We start from the raw sequence: 23,524 nt of genomic DNA, 5'->3' as shown, positions 1-23,524 counted from the left end.
ATGTTTTTATGAAAGGAGACTAGATTTAGATGTATGTGTAGAATATTCTAACAGTTAAATTAGAAGAATCCCACCTAAGACAATAGTCAATGAGTTTCAATATCACTCTTATTTTCCCTTTCAGAGTTCTTGAGTTCTTTCTTACTTTTCTTTTCTTAAACATTCTCTCTCTTGGGAGGGGGGAAGTTGGGGGGGGGGGAGGGGCAAGAAATTTTAGTTTCTTATCCTTGAGATTCTTAGATATGATAACATTATTATTATTGTGTACAATTAAATGTTTTTGCAGTCCTTCTACCTACAATATAAAATAAGACCGAGGCCCCCCAACATATACAAATAAAGTAAGAAAGTTTATTTTTCCAAAGATTTTATTCTCGTGTATTAAATTGAGTGCATTCTGTTGAATTTTTCTTTAAAACTCAAACAATTATATTAACAAAACATTTATTTCCAAGATAAAAATGTGAGTTACACTTGAAGTTAGAGGTTTCTACCCTGATGTTTAAAATCCTTTAAAACAGGACTTCTGTAACAGAAAGCGTAAGAAATAAACTGAATCATCAGTTCAGATATATATTGGGAAATGTATAATTTAAAAAAATTTCTGGAATCAGAGCTATGAATAGGATTTGCTATCTCTATTATCTTTCAGAAGAAGGAAGATTTAAATATGACAATTTTACATGAAAATGTCTTACGTATTCTGAAAGTTTAAAACAACTAAGGCTAACGTGTTTGCTTTGTGATTATAGTGCTTAAAAATACATTTTGATGCACAGAGACCTTAATGGCTACAAGAAGTATCTATTCCAAAACAGATATACAACTTGACAACTGTCATGTCAATGTCCATGATATTATGTATTACTTTCATTTATTTTTTTTCTGTTATTTTTACACTCTTAATGGATATAATATTTTCTTCCTTAAAAATAGTACAATTAGTAAAATAAAATAATGTTTCTGAAAAATGCCTTTACTAGAATTAATACAAAATACTTCAAGCTAAATTCACATCACTGAGACATTATTATTGGATTATCTTTCTTAAAAATGAAACCGTGTTGTTTTATCACCTACATATTTTTATTCATTTGTTTGTGTGATTATTATTATACTTTAATATTTTAAAGCAAGTTTTAGGCATTAACAGTTTTCTTATTGGACAGAGAAGAATGAGCTGCAATTTAACACACTTTACATAGCTGTAAGAGGCCTTATAAGGAAATGAAACTGTTAATGTTCAGGAAAAAAAATTTCCTCTATATGAGATTCTCATATCCTATTCTCAATCCATATCACTCTTTTATCTAATGATTTTGAGAACTAATTTAATTATTTTGAGATTTATTTTTTTAATTGAATGAAGAATGAATTTAATTATACTTTTAACAGAATCTAAATTCAAAAATGTACTTCTGAGGAACTTCAACATTAACATTTTTTAAAGAGAATTCCTAGTGACCAGCCAATCTTGCTCTGTTGTTCTAGATATTTTACACGTGGTATACCAGTCTTGAGAAATATGATAACATATGTGTTTTGGGTTAACTTTTCAGTTCTGCTTGCCTTTTTATTATGTTTTGTGATAAGGAATCTGGATTATAAAATTAATCATGTTGCCAAGACTTATGAGTCTTTTTTAATGACGTTAAAACAGAGGTAAAAATTGGAGTGTTTAACAGTCTAATAAAACAGTTACCACTGTTACATACTTTCCTTTGGTTCCCAGTGTTCTACATACATTTTGGAATTAAGAAATTTATATTTTCTTCTTACCTACACCAGAAGCCCAGAATAAGTTTAACAACACTTGAAAGATCTTCATTTTTTTCTGATCTACTAGTCTCTTATTTCCTCCTAAAACAGTTGTTTTAAAAGCCACCAATATTCCAATATCTGAGCATGCAAATATGTGAAGCTGAAAATGAGAGCTTGTTTTAGTTGCCTGAACTTTGTTGCTTAATGCTAGGTAAGGTATCTTAGGGTACCATGCTCTATAGCCAGTGGTCCAGAAAAGTACAGATCTCATTTAAGTCACGTATGTGACAGTTGTAGATATCTTGCAAACTTTCAGTGCCTCATCTGCTAATAGACGCAAATTTCTTTGGATAGCTGACTCGTTTAAGATAGGAAGTATACTGAGAAAACACCAAAAGGAGAAATAAAATAAAATAAAATAAAATTTAAAAACCCTCTTATGCTAGTGCAAAGTCAAAACAAACACCTTCACTGAGTTTCTCTATGTTTGCATGAAAGCAAGATTTACATGAAATTAATCTTTGTTTTTCCATGCTTAAAAACCTCTGTTACACCAACAAAAAGCTGGCAATTAAATATGAAATTCAACTGAAACCAAGACATGAAAACTATATGTGCAGTATCTGTGAAAGAATCTTTGAAGATTTTCATTGCCATGATATGGTACCCTTTTGAAAGAACAGAAATTATTTGTTACTTAGCTGAAAATCTGACACTAGAATAAAAGTGAGATGTGTATTTTTTTCACTGAGCTTCTGCTATTAAAAGTACATGGTCATTTGTAGAAAATGAACCCCGTCTATCACATAGTACAAAAAGCATGTTTCAAACTTGTCCAAGATATAAAAGAAGCTAGTTTCCTTGAATTTTCTTGACCTCTCTTTCACTTTCCCCTTTTTATTGTCCTGTCTCTGTTAGACTTTCTCTGCTGAAAAATGACAATGGCACATCTGAAACCAAATTGCAAGTTTGACAGTAGGGAAGAAATGGACACAGAAGCAAAATCATTTCTGTAAATACACTTGAACTTTTCAGCATAAAAGATTCTAACTGTTGTTTGACAAATTTCATCTTTTCCCTTTCTGTCCTTCTGTGTTCAACTTTCTCTTTGTTATGTTAACACTGAAAAGTTTTGAAATGCATTAAGACTTAAAAGTAAATTGGAAGCACTTAGCCATTGTTATGTTCGAAAACTCTCTTCTGAACTCTAAGCAGAAACTGATGTTCAAGGGATAATAATGGGCTTTAAGCTAGTTTGAAACTAATGAACAATAGATTCTTCTGATAAAATGTTTTAAGGGAGGGGGTGGAATTTAGTAAGGAATTAATAAGCTGGTGATCAGAAACAGAAAGGAACAGGAATTTAGACACAAATTTGATACTGAAAACCCCACTCACCTGCTGTTTCAATAGGTGTCATAGGGATCTTTTTTTTTTTTTTTTTTTTTTTTTTTCAGTCTTATGTTCCTAGACGAATGGAAGATCTATTTTGGATCATATATAGAAATGTGTTGTTTGATTAGAAGAAGCAAATTGGTGCTTTTCTCATGCCTATTTCTCTTTGAACCATCACAGACTGGAGGACAGATGAATCTCATTTAACATCTAACATAGTATCTAATTTAAACTGGTTGTCAATAGTGATTTGTCCCTTCCTAAGCAAAATGTCAGACATAATCAGGATGAACCGTCCTTGCAGGTTTTAACGTTTCTTTACAAAATGTGGAGAAACAATGAACTTGTATAGGTACTAAAGATAGATTACGAAACTTGGGTAAAAATGAACCACACTGCAGCTGAAGGTACATATATACTTTGTGTTGTATAGAAGATTTCAATTTGTACCTAATTATGCTACACCCTATTAACATAATGTGATCCCCACAAAAGATAACCTTTCCCTTCCCTGGCCTTCCCTCTCCTGGCCTTCCCTGGCCTTCCCTGGCCCTGCTTTGCTTAGCTTTCCCTTTCCCTTTCCCTTTCCCTTTCCCTTTCCCTTTCCCTTTCCCTTTCCCTTTCCCTTTCCCTTTCCCTTTCCCTTTCCCTTTCCCTTTCCCTTTCCCTTTCCCTTTCCCTTTCCCTTTCCCTTTCCCTTTCCCTTTCCCTTCCCCTTCCCCTTCCCCTTCCCCTTCCCCTTTCCCTTTCCCTTTCCCTTTCCATTTCCATTTCCCTTTCCCAGACCCTTTCTCCTCCCTCCAGGGTCCAGGAGTCCTGGGGGGAGGTCCTTGAAGCAAAGACTGAAGCAAAGAAAGCATTCTTTGTAAGAAACTATTCTTTGAAAGTATCTTTGCCTTCTCAGCATCTCCTATTACCAGGACACCCCTCTCATTCAGCAAGGAACCCACCTTATCCCTAGTCTTCCTTTTACTGTTTACATACTTATAAAAAATATATATATAAATATATATATTAATATATATATATTATTACCCTTTATCTCTTTTGCAAGCTTCACCTCCAGGTGGGCTTTAGCCTTCCTCGTTGAATCCCTGAAGGCCCTTCTATACTCCTCCAAGAGGACAGGCCCTTTTTCCACATTTCATAGACCTTCCTCTTCCTTTTGATCTTGTCGATGAACTCCTTACTCATTCACACAGGTTTCCTGCCCCCCTTCCCCAATTTCCTACTCTTAGGGATGCACCGATCCTGAGCTTGTAAGAAGTGCTATTTAAATGTTGCCAAGAATTACACTGATACAGGGTCTAGAGAATGCATGCAGAGTCACTCAAGTAGCTAAGCTAGGCTTTCTTAGACTGAAAAAAGGAAACTAATCATGGTAAAATCACTGCCTCCAGTAGCTGAAGGGAAGCTATGAAGACTGTAAAGCCAAACTCTTCCCAATAGACAATATAAGAAGAGAAAACAAATACAAGAGCTAACGAACACTGCAGATTTTCAAGACAGATGAAGAGATCAAGACTCACGGACCAGATGTACTACAGAAATCCCTATTTCATTGTTGGAATACTGGATTACACGGACAACCAGATCCAACCTCCAACAATGCTGTGGTTCTCTACCTGTATGATACATGATTCCGCAAATTAAAACAACAGAGTATATTTGTTTGCTTTATTTTTTTGTTTGTTTGTTTTTTTTGTTTTGTTTTTTCAGTTTTCTAGGGTTTGTATGATGCTTGTTTTGTCTTCTCAGAGGTATTTGGATGTGATGAATATTAATATCAGCAACCTGCCACTTGAGTTATAATTTTAGCCTTCAACTGAGTCTAAAACCTCAAAACGATATGTCAAAGCAGTTCTGAATGTTTTTGAAAGACTCTGTGTTGCTTTGTGTAAGTAGTTATTGTTGCAGCCTGATAACCATGGGCTTTATTTTTGCTTCATTTATCATTTATGCTTACATCTGTTCATGTTACTCCAACAGTAAAGTTTATAGAAAACAGAAAGAATCAATTTCTTTCATAAGTAATTTTGCCCATATTTTCAACAGAAAAGTGTGTTCGGAAGTATGCTTTTTTATCTACTTTGCATTGTTTGTATAGGAAAACTATACTATTCATATGTGCAATCAATAATTACGCATTCACAAGTGTAAATCATAGTGTGTTTTTTTTTTCTCTAGGCCAATAGTTGGTCAGTTATTAACTCCATATATGTGCAAATGTTGTGTGAAAAGAAATATGAGTTGTAATTTCCAAATATGCCTTTTTCCAAATATACCTTGGTATTTTGATACTCAGATTCTCAGTAAATGAAATTTATTGATCTTGGTATAAATAGTAATGAGTGAAAATAAACATGTGAGGAGTAATTCAGCTCTGATAAGAATAGTGGAACTTCAAGGCACTTAAGAACAGAAATATAAAGACAAATAATCTGGAGGGATGTCAGGAAATGATCTTGTAATACTGAGCATTCTTTTCTACACAGTTTAGGTTATATTTGTTTCCCATAATGTTCTCTATACCAATTTACTGCAACATTGTTTTTAGAATTTTAGAATTTGCCTATAAAATCAGTTTTCAGTAAAAAATATCATTTTAATTGTCCTTTTGATAAAGATGTCAGAATTGATAAATTTATAATAAAGATGATACAATACAGAGTTTTAGTAAAATATACTGCAATTCAACAATATTCTACCAAAATGCATTGTTTAGGAGTAGATTCATTTTCAAAGAAAAAAAAAAAAGTATTCAGACTACTCATGTGTACAGCTCTTGGACATATTTTGCCTCCTCTTTTTTTTTTTTTTTTTTTTTTTCACACAGAAATACAAGATTATAAGGAATTCTAAAGTCCTTGTTGATTTTTTAAAAAGAAGTCTCTGCACAGCTTGTAAACTCATATGTACTAGAATGGAACGTGTGTGGGAATTCTGCTGGAAGACAGCATCATTATACATAATGCAAGGACTTGAGGATTTAAATGTTATCATTTAGATTTTATCAAGACATTATCAATTACATTATATGTAATACCTAAATTACTCTGTCACTCTGCCTTTAACAAGCCTCTTTAATTCATCCCTTTATTTGTATTTTTTCTTTTGTTCTACCACTCTGATGCAATGCCCTTTTACCCCTTGTTCTAGCTGATTATAACTATAGCATTCTAGCATTATGGTTATAAAATACATTATGTTTCTTTATTAAATTGCTGATTTGTTCAAAACATTTGCTGTTAATTTTAAATATATTTATTCATTGCACATTCTAGAGGAGTTATATATTTGTGAGATTTTTTCCTTAACATAAGCAGTAAATTTGCTGCAATTTTTTTGCAACATATATTGATCCTGTCCAACTAACATGTAGAACTAGCTGCACAATGTTAATGATTGTCATATTTGAACTTCTCTAAAAAGATAATGATGTTTACAGTTTCAGCTACAGAAGAAAACCTGTAGGATATTGGTTATCTGACCCACAGTACTTTAAGATCTAACAAATACATGCACCACAAAAATCAGAGGTACAGCTAAGAAATCTTGGTTTTGTCGCTTTGAATTTTCTTCTTTCTGTATAATTCAGAATGATTTCACTACAGCCTGTGTCTCTATTTCACAGAGAAAGACATGTTCAGAATTCTTTGGAACCTCATTATGTATAGCATATATAAGACATAAAACATTAAAATGGTTTGATAATAGAAATCCTGCTTAAAATAATATGCTAGGAAAACAATAAATATGTATCGAAAAAACAGGTATTTTGATATTTGACATAAATAATTTAACTTACTCCATTGAGATTAGTGACATTTTCCCAGACAGAATGTCTGGGAATTCTGTCTGAAAGAATTATTATACATGTGGTGCTTACAAACAAATATAATTTTTGCATTTGCTGATAGAATTTCACATTTTGGGTTTATTATATTTCAGGAGTGTTTTTTGTTTGTTTGTTTGTTTGTTTTGTTTTGTTACTTTTTTGCTTAATAAGTGGTGAGAATATGATTAATCTTCTAAGGGCTGCCAGTGCATCAATAATACAACAGCTATCAAGCTACCAAGACATCAACACTGCACATGGATCAAGTAGATACAGAAGATCTCTGATGGCATTTGAACATATCAAAATTAAATCACTGCATTACTAATGTTTTATCTCTTTTTCTATGTAATACATAGTTATATATTTAGTCTGGGTGGACTTGTCCCTTTCCATCCTCATTCATGAGTTCATGATTTAAAGATCACTGCAAGTCACATAACCAGAAACCAGAGAGCCTAGGCTATAAGAATTTGAACATGCAACAAGTAGAGGCTTATCTTATATGGCCATATAGCATACTCATATGGGGGAACTGAGATCCTAAACTTCTTTTTTCTCAATATTACTACTTACCACGGTGTTTGTAACATATGTTCCCACTTAAACAAAAACTAATTTGTAGTCAAGTGATTACAAGGGAAGGAAGGAAGGAAGGAAGGAAGGAAGGAAGGAAGGAAGGAAGGAAGGAAGGAAGGAAGGAAGGAAGGAAGGAAGGAAGGAAGGAAGGAAGGAAGGAAGGAAGGAAGGAAGGAAGGAAGGAAGGAAGGAAGGAAGGAAGGAAAGATGTAGAAAGGGGGAAAAATTTTGAAATGTAAGACACTTTTGTTCAATGGCTACCTACCTCTTAGTCTTACTGTAATGGTTTAGTGGGGACTGCTAGCGTTAGGTCAGAGGTTGGACTCGATGATCTTGAGGTCTCTTCCAACCTAGAAATTCTGTGTGATTCTGTGATTCTGTGATTCTGTGGAAGGTGATGTTTCTGTGCATGACTGTGCATGACTTTCATTTGACTGTTCTTTTAAAATCAATTGGCTATTTCACAAAGTTATTTAAAGAGGAAATGAGCATTTAAAATTGATAATCTTATTTTATTCAATGGGCAAATCATGACAGTTCTAGGGAGCAGCCACACCCCTCAGTATAAGAGTGATTTCCTTTACCTTTCACATTTCCTTTTTTTGTGAACACAATACACTGCACTGAAATAGTCAAAGCAGAATATATTAATGAATATTTACTTATTAAACAAATGTTTTGAAGGCCAAGAAACTTAAAGCTAGGGTACTAAATGTCCATTTATGCCTCATTAGTTTCTATTTTAATGCTAAGTAAATATTAACTCAGACAAAAAAAAAATCAAATTGCAATTAAAAATCTTCCTTATAAGCTATTACATGTCCTCTGTTGGGGTTGTCTTTCAAACAAGCAAACAAATGCAGTTATGCCTAAGACTCAGATACTCAGACTGATGGAAAGGAAAAATGTATAACAAACCATATTTTCATTCAATCTTATTATTAAAATTCATTTCAGTAATAGCATATATGCAATTTCATTATATTGGAGGCCATATACAAAAATACAAGTTTTAGTTATTCCTGTGTGCATGTATAACAGTGATCTAAACAAGATTTACACTCCCATCTCTGATGATAGTTATGTTGGGTCCTTATATTTGTCCATCACTATCAGGAAAATCTATTTTAGAAACAACTTAATAATAAAGGAAAAAGTGTTGCAAATTAAAATGAGATGTTATTAACCTTTATTTGTCACTTCCTTTAGTATTTTGTCCTTGGATTCTGTTACTGCCATTTCCATAATCAACAGGGGAGATACCCAGACTCCAGAAATAACAAAACTCTTCTTGAAAGCAGTCAGTCCTGAGGATAAGATATCACAGTGGCAATTTATTTAACTGTATATAATGTCAAACCATGGCTAATAATATGAGCAAGCTTCCTTCTGAAAAAAAAATGAATGTGTTCACACATTTATACGTTATACATTGATAATGGTATTATTTTTGATAATGCTTTTGTATATTAAGAATGATAGCCACATAAGTTAAAAAATAGAAACAGCAGTTCAGATTTGGCCAAACCTTCAAGGTATTGCACTAAGTGTGATTAAACACAGATTTTTTTTTTTTCCTTATTTTCTGTACTGCAAACGTGACATTTAACATACATTACCACTGTCTACTAAAAGTTTCTGAACAAGCAAAAAAAAAAGATGTCATTAGTAGCTTTGTTTTGCAGTATGAAGTTAGGCATGAAACTATGGAATTGTAATCTGTAAATTCTCTTAAAAGGCATCTACAGATCCAGAACAAGCTTTTTTGGTTTTATATTTTCCTTTTTTATTTTATTTTATTTTTTTATTTTTTTTAATTTTTTTTTTCCTTTGCTTTGTTTTCTTATTGATGAGGACTGTGTCTGAGAATGTAAGTTATGATGCTTTCAAAATGATGTTGACTTTTTGGATTCAGCATTGATTAGAATAAAACTAAATCCTGAGTTTTTTATGTTTTGTCTGTACTCTTCTCATAGAAGAAAAAAAATAAATCACAATAAAATGGGGAAAGTAGAACAGGATAACTTGGTCTACTGATTTGAAAAGCTAGTTAATTCAGCTCTACAAAATTTCTTCTATGGAATATTGCTACAAAGAGAATCATGGAATCATATAGTTTGTGTTGGAACTATCTTCAAGATAGAAGAACTTCAAGATAGAACTTTCCACTAGATCAAGTTGCTCAATCTGACTTTGAGCACTTGCACCCACAAATTCTCTCGGCAACCTGTTCTAGTGCCTCACCACCCTCAATGTGAAGAATTCCTTCCTTTTATTTAAAATCTATCTTTCTATAGTTTAAAAATATTACCCCTTGTTCCTATCACTACACTTCCTGAAAAAGAGTTTCTCCTGAACTTTCCTGCAGGCCCCTATCCCCAGAGCCTTCTCTTCCCTAGGCTAAACAATCCTAACTCTCTCAGCCTGTTTTAGGAGAGGTGCTTCAGTCCTTTCAACATTCTCATGGCACTTCTCTGGACCTCCTCTTGCATGGACAAGAAAGTCCATGTCTTTCATGTGCTGGGGGCCTCAGATCTGAATGCAGTACTCCAGGTGGGGTCTCACAAGAGCGTAGGAGGAGAATCACCTCCCTTGACCTGCTGACCGTACTTCTTCTGGTGCAGCGCAGGATACAGTTGGCTTTCTGGGCTGCAAGTGCACATGTTTATGTTGAGCATCAACAAACACTGCCAGGTCCTTCTCATCAGAGCAGATCTCAGTAAAAGAAGAATAAAAAGAAACAATAAAAAATATTTGTTATTGAAGGTGTTGATAAATGCACCGTTTTTATATCATGACTGGGGTGTGAGAGTAGAAAATGACAGAATCCTCATGGCAATCAATGAAATTGTCGTTAAATATGGAAAACAAACACAGATTTTGGCCTGGGCCTATGTGATTAGAGAAACCATTGGTGGCTAGTGTTGACAATTTTGTATATGCAAATAAGTAGTTAATATAACAGTATCTTGGGAGTCAAGTGAACTATATCCACTGTTGTCCAATGCAAAGGGAGAACCCCAAGACAGAAGCATTGTGAATATAGATCATTCCACTAACCAAGACCTAACATCATCTGATCAATGAGTATCATGCACCTCTGGTGCTGGTCCAAATAGAAGTTAGAGGGAAAGGAACACTGACTGTATCCATGTGTTGCAGAATAGAAATCTGGGAGCTGGAATTACTGTCCACCCACTCTTCACATCCTGCTTAGTAAATGCATTTCAGATTATGTCACTTATAGATGTGATTCTGTTCTTATATCCATTCCATGTAAATCCCCCGTTCATCTGGTGTCTAGTGCTGGACTAGATGTACAATATTAATGGACCTGGATTCTTATTACATTTATATGTAATTTAGTTTCTTCTTTATTTGTGAATTATGTCATAACCAAGTTAACTGTTTTGTTCAGCTATGATGTTCTCATGATGTTCTCAACTTTCTTTTGCAGCAGTGTATTCAAGTAGCAAGTGAACAGTAAAAATAAAATAAATTAATTAAAAAAAAAAAAGTAAAACATACATACTCTAAAAACATTATAAAAGTAGTATATCTTTACTTAAAAAAAAAAAAAAAAAAGAAAGAAAAAAAAAAGAAAGAAAGAAAGAAAGATAAAAAAAAGCTCTAAATCGAGTGTGATTCATAACCTGCAATGAGTTAGTGCTGTGGGAGAACAGCAGTTCTAAGATATTAAATAGATATCTGTTATTTTGCCAGATATTTTCTTGTCTTTCATAGTAAATACAATGACATAGTTCTGTAAGAAAGATTTTTAAGAAGATGTTCTAACTCAGAAATATTAGTTTTCATACCTTTGTAGCTTCCTTTGGGGAATACTTTATTACTTAGCAGAAGTTGGGGAAACATTGCATTGCCTGAGGAATAATCCATTTTCCCAATTTTATTATGCATTCTTATGACTATTATACCATTACTACAGCCTTGCTGTAGATTCAGTACAATTCTTAAGATTAGACAACAATTACTGTTTCAAATCAATCATTTTTAGATGCTACAGTTGAGTAATTCTAATTTTGATTGTAGGAATAAACTGATAAAATAAACTGATAATGAATCTGATAAAATACATCTAACTACAATTTAGTGGTACTGGGAAGAATGAACTTGAACATGTGAAAAATTCAAGGTGACATTTTAATTATCTGGTTGTTAATGTGTTTCCTCCAATTCAGTCCAAACCAAAACAAAGTTACAGAAATGCTTGAGTTGCATTTACAAGAAGAGAAATTGTATTCATGGAATTAAAAAATGTTTTCAATCCCAAAATGCATTTGCTCTTTATTTTTTATTTTACTAAATTATATTAAATTTGATTTATTTATTTATGTAGTTTAGATTGTGAATTTAGGTACTCCCTTTTAAACTTATTATTTTTACAGTATTAAAAAAATAAAAAATAAACTTTATGATTCCAGAAATGTAGCTATTGGTAACAGTTCTGTTGTGTTAAAGTCTCTTGCAGGGAAACACACCTAGTTTCTGGAAAACAGTACATGCCATATTGCTTACTATTTGGTATGTACTGCCATCATACTTTTGTTTTATCTCCATCTGAATAGTCATATATATGTTGAGAATTTTGAATTACAAGTTTGAACCAATTCCTCTGGATTATTTCATGTACCTTCATATGTTTTTTTGTATGTGTTTTTTTTTTTTTTTTTTCAAAAATAAAATTACAGTTAATTTATATCACAGAATCACAGAATTTCTAGGTTGGAAGAGACCTCAAGGTCATCGAGTCCAACCTCTGACCTAACACTAACAGTCCCCATAAAGTCCTAAACCATATCCCTAAGCTCTACATCTAAACGTCTTTTAAAGACTTCCAGGGATGGTGACTCCACCACTTCCCTGGGCAGCCTGTTCCAGTGTCTAACAACCCTTTCAGTAAAGAAGTTCTTCTTAACATCTAACCTAAAACTCCCCTGCGAACTTAAGCCCATTCCCCCTCGTCCTGTCACCAGGCAAGTGGGAGAACAGACCAACCCCCACCTCACTACAGCCTCCTTTAATGTACTTACAGAAAGCAATAAGGTCGCCCCTGAGCCTCCTCTTCTCCAGGCTGAACAAACCCAGCTCCCTCAGCCGCTCCTTGTAAGACTTCTCCAGGCCCCTCACCAGCTTCGTCGCCCTTCTCTGGACCCGCTCAAGCACCTCGATGTCCTTCTTGTAGCAAGGGGCCCAAAACTGAACACAGTACTCGAGGTGCGGCCTCACCAGAGCCGAGTACAGGGGGACAATCACCTCCCTAGACCTGCTGGTCACACTGTTTCTGATACAAGCCAGGATGCCGTTGGCCTTCTTGGCCACCTGAGCACACTGCTTGCTCATATTCAGCCGACTATCAACCATCACTCCCAGGTCCTTCTCTGCCTGGCAGCTTTCCAACCACTCATCTCCCAGCCTGTAGCTCTGCTTGGGGTTATTGCACCCCAGGTGCAGGACCCGGCACTTGGCCTTGTTGAACTTCATGCAGCTGACCTCAGCCCATCGGTGCAGCCTATCCAGATCCTCCTGCAGAGCTTTCCTACCCTCAAGCAGATCGACGCATGCGCATAGCTTGGTGTCATGTGCGAACTTACTGACAGTGCACTCAATGCCCTCGTCCAGATCATCGATGAAGATATTAAAGAGGACCGGCCCCAGCACCGAGCCCTGAGGGACGCCACTAGTGACTGGCCTCCAACTGGACTTGACTCCATTCACCATGACTCTTTGGGCCTGGCTATCCAGCCAGTTTCTAACCCAACGAAGCGTGAGCCAGTCCAAGCCAAGAGCAGCCAGTTTCTTGAGGAGAATGCTGTGGGAGACGGTGTCAAAAGCCTTACTGAAGTCAAGGTAGACCACATCCACAGCCTTTCCTTCGTCCACCCAGCGTGTCACTTTGTCATAGAAGGAGATCAGGTTCGTCAAGCAGGATCTGCCTTTCATAAACCTTTCATAAACCCATGCTGACTGGGCCATCTGCCTTTCATAAACCCATGCTGACTGGGCCTGATCGCCTGCTTGCCCGGCAAGTGCCGCATGATGACTCTCTCTATATTTATATATATATATATATATATATATATATAAAATAAGGTGATGACCTGGCATTTAAAGAGTAAACTAACCTGGCACTTAAATAATAAGCTATATTCAACTGACTGGTTAAGTTTGCTGAAGCGTATCACAATATAAGCCCAAAGACAGTAATATCTGAGCATAAATACAAGTATATCCAAACAAATAGTCTTCACTGGGTGGTGTGTGTGAAACAATTTGTTGTCCCACACAAAAACATATCAGAGTATATGCAGCAGTTTAATAGCATAGTGTCAGTGTAAGTGTTTAAGTTTAGTAGTATCATGTGTCAGTGTTTTAAGTTTATGTCTGTATCCCTTTAGTGTAAAATGTAGTGTATACTTGTTTGTTGGCATGGTATAGTCTAATTATTCTGAACAACAACAACAACAAATCCAATTTATTTGGTATGATAATATTCAAATAAAAAAATATATATATATGTTTGGACTCATATGATTTTTATTAGAGAGCGTCTTCCTGGTAAAGTTAAAAAAAAAAAAAAAAAAAAAGCAGGCAGTATATTTTTTGCATCATAAGTATGCTAAAAGCTAAAAGTATTATTTTTTAAAAAAAGTCTTACTGTACAGTAGATTAAGAACAAAAATTTCAGCCTAAAAAAAAAAAAAAAGTAAAAAAAAAAAAGTTCCTTTTCTTTCCTTTTCGTTCCTTTACATTCCTTTTCTTGGTGTGATGAATAACTATCAATTCATTACTCTTTGGGGATTGTTAGATTGCATGTAATTTTACAGTCCTTAAAGATGTGTCAACCTTCATGTAAGAGTTTATAAGACATCTGAATTCCAGCAGTTAATATTTTTCTATATACATGCTTTTCACAACTAATTGCCACCTTTTGTTCATATAATGGAATGTATAATCTAAAGGTAAGAAAACTAAGAAAACTTGTTTGCTTAATAATGTTTAGAAAGGGTGTTTGCTTAATAATGCTTAGAAGTCTGTGGCTATAAGTCCAACTGGGTTATTTCTTGCTGTCAACATAGTGGTTTTTTGTTGTTGGTGGTTTTTTGTTTGTTTGTTTTTTTTTTTTTTTGGTGTGTGTGTGTGTTGTTTTCTTTTTCTTTTTCTTTTTTTTTTTTTCACCACAAAAGATGGAAAATAAAGCCCATTCATGTAAGAGCAGCATATAGTTGAATATAACCCTTCCATTCAGTTTAAAAGATAAATCAATTAAATATTAAAGTGAAAATTTGTGTGTATTTTAAAAATAAAGATTAAAAAAATGAAAAACCTCAGTACATTATCTCACAGATGCAGAATGATGCAGAATGATTTTAATTAAAATCAATTTTATTTAAAAGTCAAACAAATAAATAAATAAAAAATAAGCAAATAATTTAGTTTAATTTAATAAATAAATTGTATTTAAAATTTAATTAAAATCAATTTTGATGTTAGAAGTAATTATGCTTAGGTTGTGAAGAAAGACATGTCAGAAGAAATAAGGACTTGTGATTTCATCTAGTTAATTGCAGTGTACAGTAAAAACACCTCTCAAGGAGTCATTCACTTCCTGTTTCCCTAAAGCCCAGTGCCACAGCAAGCTGTCAGGGAGTAAACAAAGAAAAAGAAAGACTGTAACTAGACCATTAGCTCAACAGCTTGACTCTTTTTGAACAACACGTTGATTCAGGACAGGAATATAATTGAACAGATAAATTTTACAATTCTCACTTTTCCAATTCTCTAGCCCATGCTCCATCTCTCTCTTTCTCTCTTTTTGGATTCGTGACAAAAAGAGAAGCAACTGAAGTAAAAAATATGTTGAGAAATTAGTAGTTGATTCCAAAATCCCAGCAGGCTGAAAGCCCCCCAACTAACAACCTGACTCACTGCATTGTAACATGCCTTGCTGCCTTATAAATTGAGAAAAGGTGCAAGAAAAGGCATTTCATACCCTTGTCTTCTGATAAACATAAAAATGTAAAACATGACCAACTGTCTCTCTTTCAAGGATGCAAATAAGTTTGTTGTTGCTGTTGTTGTTGTTGTTTTTTCAGTTTACAGATGCTGAATGGTAGCAATGTCTCTTATTATTGACAGCTATACTTTTTATGTTTACTTCTATGTTCATCTTCCTGTTTTCCAAAGTTAATACCAAAGACAGATTACACAGAATAGTATTTCTCTTTGATGAAGAAGTGACTCCTTTTTAAAAGCCTAAACTGCTCATACTAGCAAAATATTTCTGCTCATTATTTTCTTTTGCCACATGAGACCATTGACAAAGGCTGAATCAAGGCCACTAAAATCTATTTCATTTTTGACCTTTATGTCCTGCAGGCTACCGTGATTTTCATCCATTTATAGAATTTCTAGAGTAACATTGTACATACATGATTCTGAAAAAGACTGGAGAAATGAAGAATGGTTTTCTTCAAACGGGATAGCCATTGCAATTAGAAAACAAAGTACATTTCATCAGGTAGGTCAAATCATAAATTCACTTTTAGTATCTCATACAGATCTCCAGTGCATTTGAATTTCTTCATGTCTTGCTGAAATGCTAGAATCCTCTGCCTTTTTTGAAGTGTGATTTCTGTGTTACAACATTGCAACATTAATAAGATGCCCCTAACTCAAAGCTTTTGACACCTTGTAGAGTATGGCTTTTTTTATGTACTTTTAAATAGTATTCTGTGTAATCTGTCTTTGGTATTAACTTTGGAAAACAGAAAGAGGAACATAAAAGTAGACATAAAAAGTACATTAAAAAATACAGTGGTATTTAAAGTTAATACAAGACTGCGTGTCTTTTAATTGTCAAATAATAAAGATCATGAACTTGTATGAAATCCATGATTTAGTAAAGAGGTGAATTTGATGTTTAAACATTATTAAAACAGTCCTTAGGGATTTCAACATAACTGAAGTTCATTTCTAATGTTATTGAATTCAATTTGTTGGTAATTTTTTTTTTTAATGAGTAAAAAATACAAGACAATTATAGGACGCATAAAGGGAAAGGAATAAATGAAGAAAAATAGACTATAATATGAATTCATTCTTTTTATACTTTTACACTCTTATACAAGAGCAATATTGAGTAAAATCTGTTAAACAAAAACAAACGTACAATTTATAGTCACTCATATACCTTGAGATAACTATATTTATTTAAAATATATTTTGATGAAGAAAAGCATATAGACCCATGCAAATAACTCCAGAATATTATCATTTAAAGTAACTGGAAAACAAACAAACAAACAAAAAACACAACTTTTGAACTTGAGCACATAAGCTTTAGATGTATGGCTTAGTTTTAATTGTAATAGTTGCTTGTGCTGGATTGAAAATGTGTGATGAATATTATGTGACTTGAACATATTTGGTATTGTATATTGTGCTTAGTTTTCACAGAATCACAGAACTGTAGAGGTTGTAAGGGACTTCAAAAGATCACCGGGTTCAACCCCCCTGCAGGTTCCTCAGAGCAGGCTGCCCAGGTAGGCATCCAGACAGGCTTTGAATATCTCCAGAGAAGGAGACTCCACAACCTCCCTAGGCAGCCTGTTCCAATGATCTGTCACCATCACCATGAAGAAGTTCCTTCGCATGTTGGTGTGGAACTTCCTGTGTTCTAACTTGCAGCCGTTGCCCCTTGTCCTATCCCCACAAACCACTGGGCATCTCACTACATGTTGAGTTATTGAGTTGCCTGAGCATGTGCAAAGAAGCTCAACAAAGCTGGTGCAGGGACAAAACAAAACAAAACAAAAACACAAAACAAAACAAAATAAAACAAACAAACAAACAAACAAAAAAAGATGACTTATGAGGAGCGACTGAGGGAACTGGGGTTGTTTAGCCTGAAGAAAAAGAGACTGAGGGGAGGCTTTATCACCCTCTACAACCACCTGAAAGGTGGTTGTTGTGAGGAAGGTATTTGTCTCTTTTCTCAGAACACAAGTGATGGGACACAAAGAAACAGTCTCAAGTTGCACCGGGCAGGGGTAAATTGGACATTAGGAAGAATTTCTTCACAGAGGATGGTCAAGCATTAGAACGGGCTGCACAGGAAAGTGGTGGAGTCACCATCTCTGGAGGTATTTAAGAGATGTGGACATGCATTCAGTGATGTGGTTTAGTGATGGGAGTTGGTAGGTCAAGTTAACAGTTGAACTTGATCTTGAAGGTCTTTTCTGGGTCTTTTCACAAAGGAAAAAAAAAAAAAGAAAAAAAAAAAAAAAAAAAAAGGAAATGCTGTACTTTTGCTGTATTTTCAGGTATGTAGCCTAGTGCTCATTTTCACTTCCATTCTTCCATTGACCCATGTATTTCTTTTCTGATGAACTATGAACCCTCAATAACACTTCCAGAAGATACAAAAATGGGAAAAAACAGTAATAAGAAAACTAGTAAGAGACAAAGGAAACATATTGTAAAAAAGTAGAGAAAAAGAAAATACTGAGAAGGGCTTCATAGAAAGTTGCACTTTGCTGACAGTGGGAAATCCATTGAACACTGCTGCTAAGTCATAATCTTTCAGATAATCTGTGAGTAACCTGCAAGAACTTTAGTAACATGATGTTTTTAAACAAAGTGTAAGTATATGGATATTATATTGTAAGTTCACTACTGTAAATATCCTCAGTGTAGACTTTCTATATGTCATACAGTTTTCTGTAGGCTTCTTGAGGAAAAATAAAATAAAATAAAATAAAATAAAATAAAATAAAATAAAATAAAATAAAATAAAATAAAATAAAATAATAAAATAAAAAAGGTAAAAAAAAAAAAAAAAAAAAAAAAGGAAAAGAAAGAAGAGGGAAAAAAAAAAAAGGAGGAAGAAACACACATTGTCCCAAATTTCCCTATGCAGTCTAGTGTGATTTTGCATTTAGAAATTATAGATTTAAGTGATTAAAGTGATGAAAGAATATAGGTAGTGAATATATATATATATATATTAACAATTTCCTACATCTTCATACACATGTCATCTGGAAAATCCCACGGTTAATCTTTCTAAGGACAAAGTTATAAATTTTTTTGTGTTAGTGGAAAATAGTTATTTTTGTTATTTTCTACCTAACTTAGCACTTTCTGATATCTAGTCTTTTAGGTTGGGAAGATCATCAAAGTACTTTATTTCAAGATGATAACATTCAAACTTTATGTGCTGATATGGTGAGTTGTAATGGTCTATATTGAAAATGAATAAAGTAGGTGCTATTATGGTCAGGTTCCCTTTTGAGAAAACTTGCAAAATCTTATCTTATCCCCACTTTTCTATGTTTGAACTTTGGTAAGCATGATTAAAAAATGCTCAGAGTTCTACATGTAGATGCAAACGGTGCAAATTTCTATGTTTCAGCTATATCTTTATATTCCTGGGAGAGAACAGGGCATTATTAAGGTGAATGTCATTTGATTTATTGTGGACCATAATGGAAGTAACTTAAATGAATAATTCTGTAGTTAGGGAAGTTTAAATAAATAACTGTGGGACTCCTGGAACACTGATAGTAATGTTAAGCTCCATTTCCCAAGTAATAGGAAATAATAGGGCTTGACTATTCTGAAATTCATATGCAAGCTCACACGAAAAAAAAACAAACAAACAAACAAACAGACAGACAAACAAAAACTTACAAAGACTGAATCTTTACTATATCTTAGTATTTCACATTCTAGCTCTATTTGAGCACCACTGGGTCTTTGGGTTGCTTTGAACATCTACTTAAGCTATTGTTTTCACTCTTTTTTTTTTTTTTCTTTTTTCCGTAATTAGTCAGTTTTGCTGCCCTATGAACAGCTATTATACAGAGGCAGAAAGGCTCCTTGAAGTAGCATCACTGCTAAAGAAATGCACATCACATTTCAGCTCAAGTCACTGTCTCAGAAGCAGCCAGATTGCTGCATGGATAATGACCAAGTATGAGGTACTGTCATTTTCAAATCGAATGAATGCAGGTTAGGGGTATATTTTAATTTCTTTTTTCCTCTGGCTCAGCAAACTCATTAGGAATTTAGATGGGACTAACTTCTTAATTCCAGATGCTTAGAATGCACACGTGCATCTCAGTTAGACACTGCAGGCTATCATTATAGTCAGCTACCCATTACTGTCAAGGGATAGATATAGATACATTTAGGGAGTGATTAATTTCATCCTAAAGCAGCTGCCTAAAATAGGGTATGCTAATTGCTCCCCAGAAATATATATATATATATATCCATTGATCATAAGGGGAGATTGGATCAATAGTTCAGTGTAGCAGAACAAAGTAAAGGGAGATAAAGAGACATTTGCACACCTGGTGTTTTAGGAACTTTGACTAACAGACTGCTGAATGAGTTAGGTAAGGCAGAAAATACGTAGTCAAAATCAGGGGCTCAGTAACTAGAAAACTCTTTAAATGTCCCCACAGGGAAGGAATGGGAATTTAGGTATTATTTTTGAATTATGTTTTAAATGATTACAGGCAACTTTGAATTTAATTTTGTCACCTTTCTTTCTTTCAAATAACCAAGAAATTGTTAAGTCTTTGTTTTTCATAAGCACGGGGAGACCCAATTTCACTTACTTATTAACAATAAATTATTTTTACTTTGTGTTAGCATTTTTTATTTATTTATTTATTTATTTATTTTCCTCTAAAGAAAAACACCCTTAGCAATTTGAAAGATTCTTTCTGGAGACATAAAATTTCTATCTCACTGGGTGTGTGGGGTAGCATTAAGAACTCAAAGAAAATTTAAGATATTATAATAGTATTCTGAATAGAAAATCTCTAAGGTAGTCCATGTAAATGCATTTACATTGTCTGAAGATTGTTCTTCACGCTGACTGTCGAAGGGTCAGTGGGTTTCCAGGCCTAAGACTGAGATCTCACATTAGGGGTTTCAAGATTTAAACAGAATACAAATTAGTTCCAGGGCATCAAAAGAAGTGTAATCTCCTTAACAGAGAGGGAGCTGCCATTCCTGTAAGGCATTTGACATGGTCCCAAATGACATTCTGTTCTCCAAATTGGAGAGATGTGGGTTTGATAGGTGGACCATTCAGTGGATAAACTTGAAGGCTGCACCCAGAGAGTGGTGATAAATGGCTCTATGTCCATGTGGAGGCCAGTGACAAGTGGTGTACTCAGGGGTCTGTTTGAGGACTGGTACTGTTTAATATTTTTATCAATGACATAGGCAGTGGTATCAAGCATCATCAGCTTGGTGTCACCAGCAAATTTGACCGATGCAGTTGATAAAACAGAAGGAAGCAAAACCATCCAAAGGGACCTGGACAAGATGGAGAAGTGGGCCCAAGTGAACAGACCTCTTGAGGTTCAAGAAGTCTAAGTGAAAGGTGCACCTGAGTCAGAGCAATCCCAATCATGAGCGCAGACTGGGAGAAGAACTTATTGAGAGCAGCCTTGCAGAGAAGAAAGTGTGGGTTCTGGTGGACAAAAAGCTCGACATGAGCCAACAGTGCATCCTTGTAGCCCAGAGGGAAAACTGCATCCTGGGCTGCATCAAAAGCAGTGCAGCTAGCAGGTTGGAGAAGGTGTTTGTATCGTCGTTGTCGTCGTCGTCCCAGCTCTGTCCTTGTGAGGCCCCATCTGGAGTACTGCATCCAGGCTTGGGGCCCCCAGCACAAGAAAGTTGTGGACCTGTTAAAGCAAGTTCAGAGGAGTGTCACAAAGCTGGTCAGAGGGCTGGAGCACTTCTCATATAAAGACTGAGAGAGTGGGGGATGTTCAGCCTAGAGAAGAAAAAGTTCCAGTGAGACCTCATTGCAGCCTTTCAATACTTCAGGACTTAAAGGCAGCTTATAAAAAAGATGGAGAGTGACTTTTTACTTGGGCAGACAGTGATAGGAAAAGGGGGATGTTTTTTAAATTAAAGGACACCAAAAATTAGATTAGATATTAGTAGGAGATTCTTCATTCAGAACGTAGTGAGACAGTAGAACAGGTTGTCCAATGAGGTTGTGCATGCCTCATCCCTAAGTTCAAGACCTGGCTGAATGGGCAGTGGGTTGCCCTGGGCAAACTGATCTAGTGGGTGGCATACTTGTTCATGGCAGGGGGGTTGGAACTAGAGGATCTTTAAAGTCCCTTCCAGCCCAAGACATTCTATGATTCTATGATGATCTCCTGGCATCGGGCACCTCCCTGGGAATAAGGATGAACTAAGCCCAGGCCATAAGTAGGTCAGGCTTGGCAAGACCCTTGGCTGGCCAGGGCAGGGCCATGAGGAGCTGGAGACCAGCTCTGCTGGAAGCTAAGTGGGGCAGGGGCTGACAATCTCAGGGGGCTGGCATGGGGTTCTACAGGTAAGCCAGTAAGACTTGTTTAAATCTTTCAAGTCCTTGGCACTGTGCCTTCAAACCTATGCTCTGATTTGCACTGTGTGTTTCATATCTGTGCACAAAGAAAACAGAAATGGAAAGTTAATATTGAGCTGCAGGGATATATTCATATTATGATGTAGCTGTTGGATAAACTAATGAAGTTACTAAATCAGCAATGAGAATATTTCATAATCTGTGAGGAAGAGGTTATTATGGTTATGATGTTTTGAACAGCCTGTAAAAATCCAGCATTCCATAGTAAATTAACAAAGACATAATGAACAGAAAAATAGGATGGATATTAATCTGATATATTTTCGTAAAGACCATATGCAGTAGTGTCACAAAACCATTTTATAATGTGTAAAGCAAAAACTGTTCTTGCAGTCACAAAAACTGCTGATGCAATACTAACATAAGAGAAGTTGTGAATTGTAATGAAGGCCTATGATAATAACAAGGAAAAATAAAGCTGGATAGGAAGAGTCCAATAACTTGTAAATAAGGGACTACCATGCAACTTCAGATCTCATTTCAGAAAGTGAGAAAAACTCATTAGTAGAAAACAGAAACTATCATCAGAAATATATTGAAGCTGATTATCATTATAAACTAAACTACTGAGATCTGAATAAAAGTTGTAGTATAGTCATTTAGAATAATTGTATTTTCTATAAATTAAAATAACTTTATATAAAGAATGATCATGGCTTACTTTTAAAAGTAAGTAGTGTCAGCTTTGCATACCTACCTCTGTCTTTAATATGTGAGTCTTCCTCAATATTCCAGCTTCACTGTGTTAGAAGACACTAGGTAGTGGGAAGAAGTTTTGTACAAATTCTGAAGTTTAAATCTGGAGTAAAATTCAGTATAGGACTCAGCCACCTAAATTGGAATTTAAACACACACACACACACACAAATAAATAAATAAATAAATAAACAAATAAAATGAATGAATGAATAAATGAATAAATAAGTCCAAAAGCAAGATTCAAAATCTCAGATAATCTACTAATAGTGAAAACACAGAAATTCTATAGCCATCTTAAGATCTGCTTTCTTTCAAATTACTCAAATATTTACAAATTCTGCTTCTGTACATGGACAGAATCATCTTTCATTTGAGTGAGTTGAGTAACTGCGTGTCTTACTGCCAACTTCATTTAATCATGGATCATTCTCAGAGTACATCTATCAGACTGGTGTTTTGACAGAAATGTAATGAAAAGTTATTTCTTTTAAGTAATTAGGGCAATAAATAATTCTGCTCTGTTTCTAATCTAATAGGTTTTCAAATACAGCAAAGGTCTTGTACATTCACTAAAGATTATTTGTGTGTATTGTATATGTGCAAATTTTCAGTTGACTCCCCCTCCCTCTCCCCCCACTTTTAGGTGGCTAAGCAATTGTTGATCATGATAGGGTATCCAAAATGACTTATTCTGATAGTATGCATGCAAAAAGAAGAAAAAAGATATTAGCCATTTCTGTGATACAAATCTTTATTAGTTCACCTACAACTAAATTAAGATTTGAGAA

This window comes from Netta rufina (assembly GCF_964035555.1).
Source record: "Netta rufina genome assembly, chromosome: 1".
NCBI classification, from domain to species: Eukaryota; Metazoa; Chordata; class Aves; order Anseriformes; family Anatidae; genus Netta; species Netta rufina.
Note: the sequence above shows the minus strand (reverse complement) of the source record.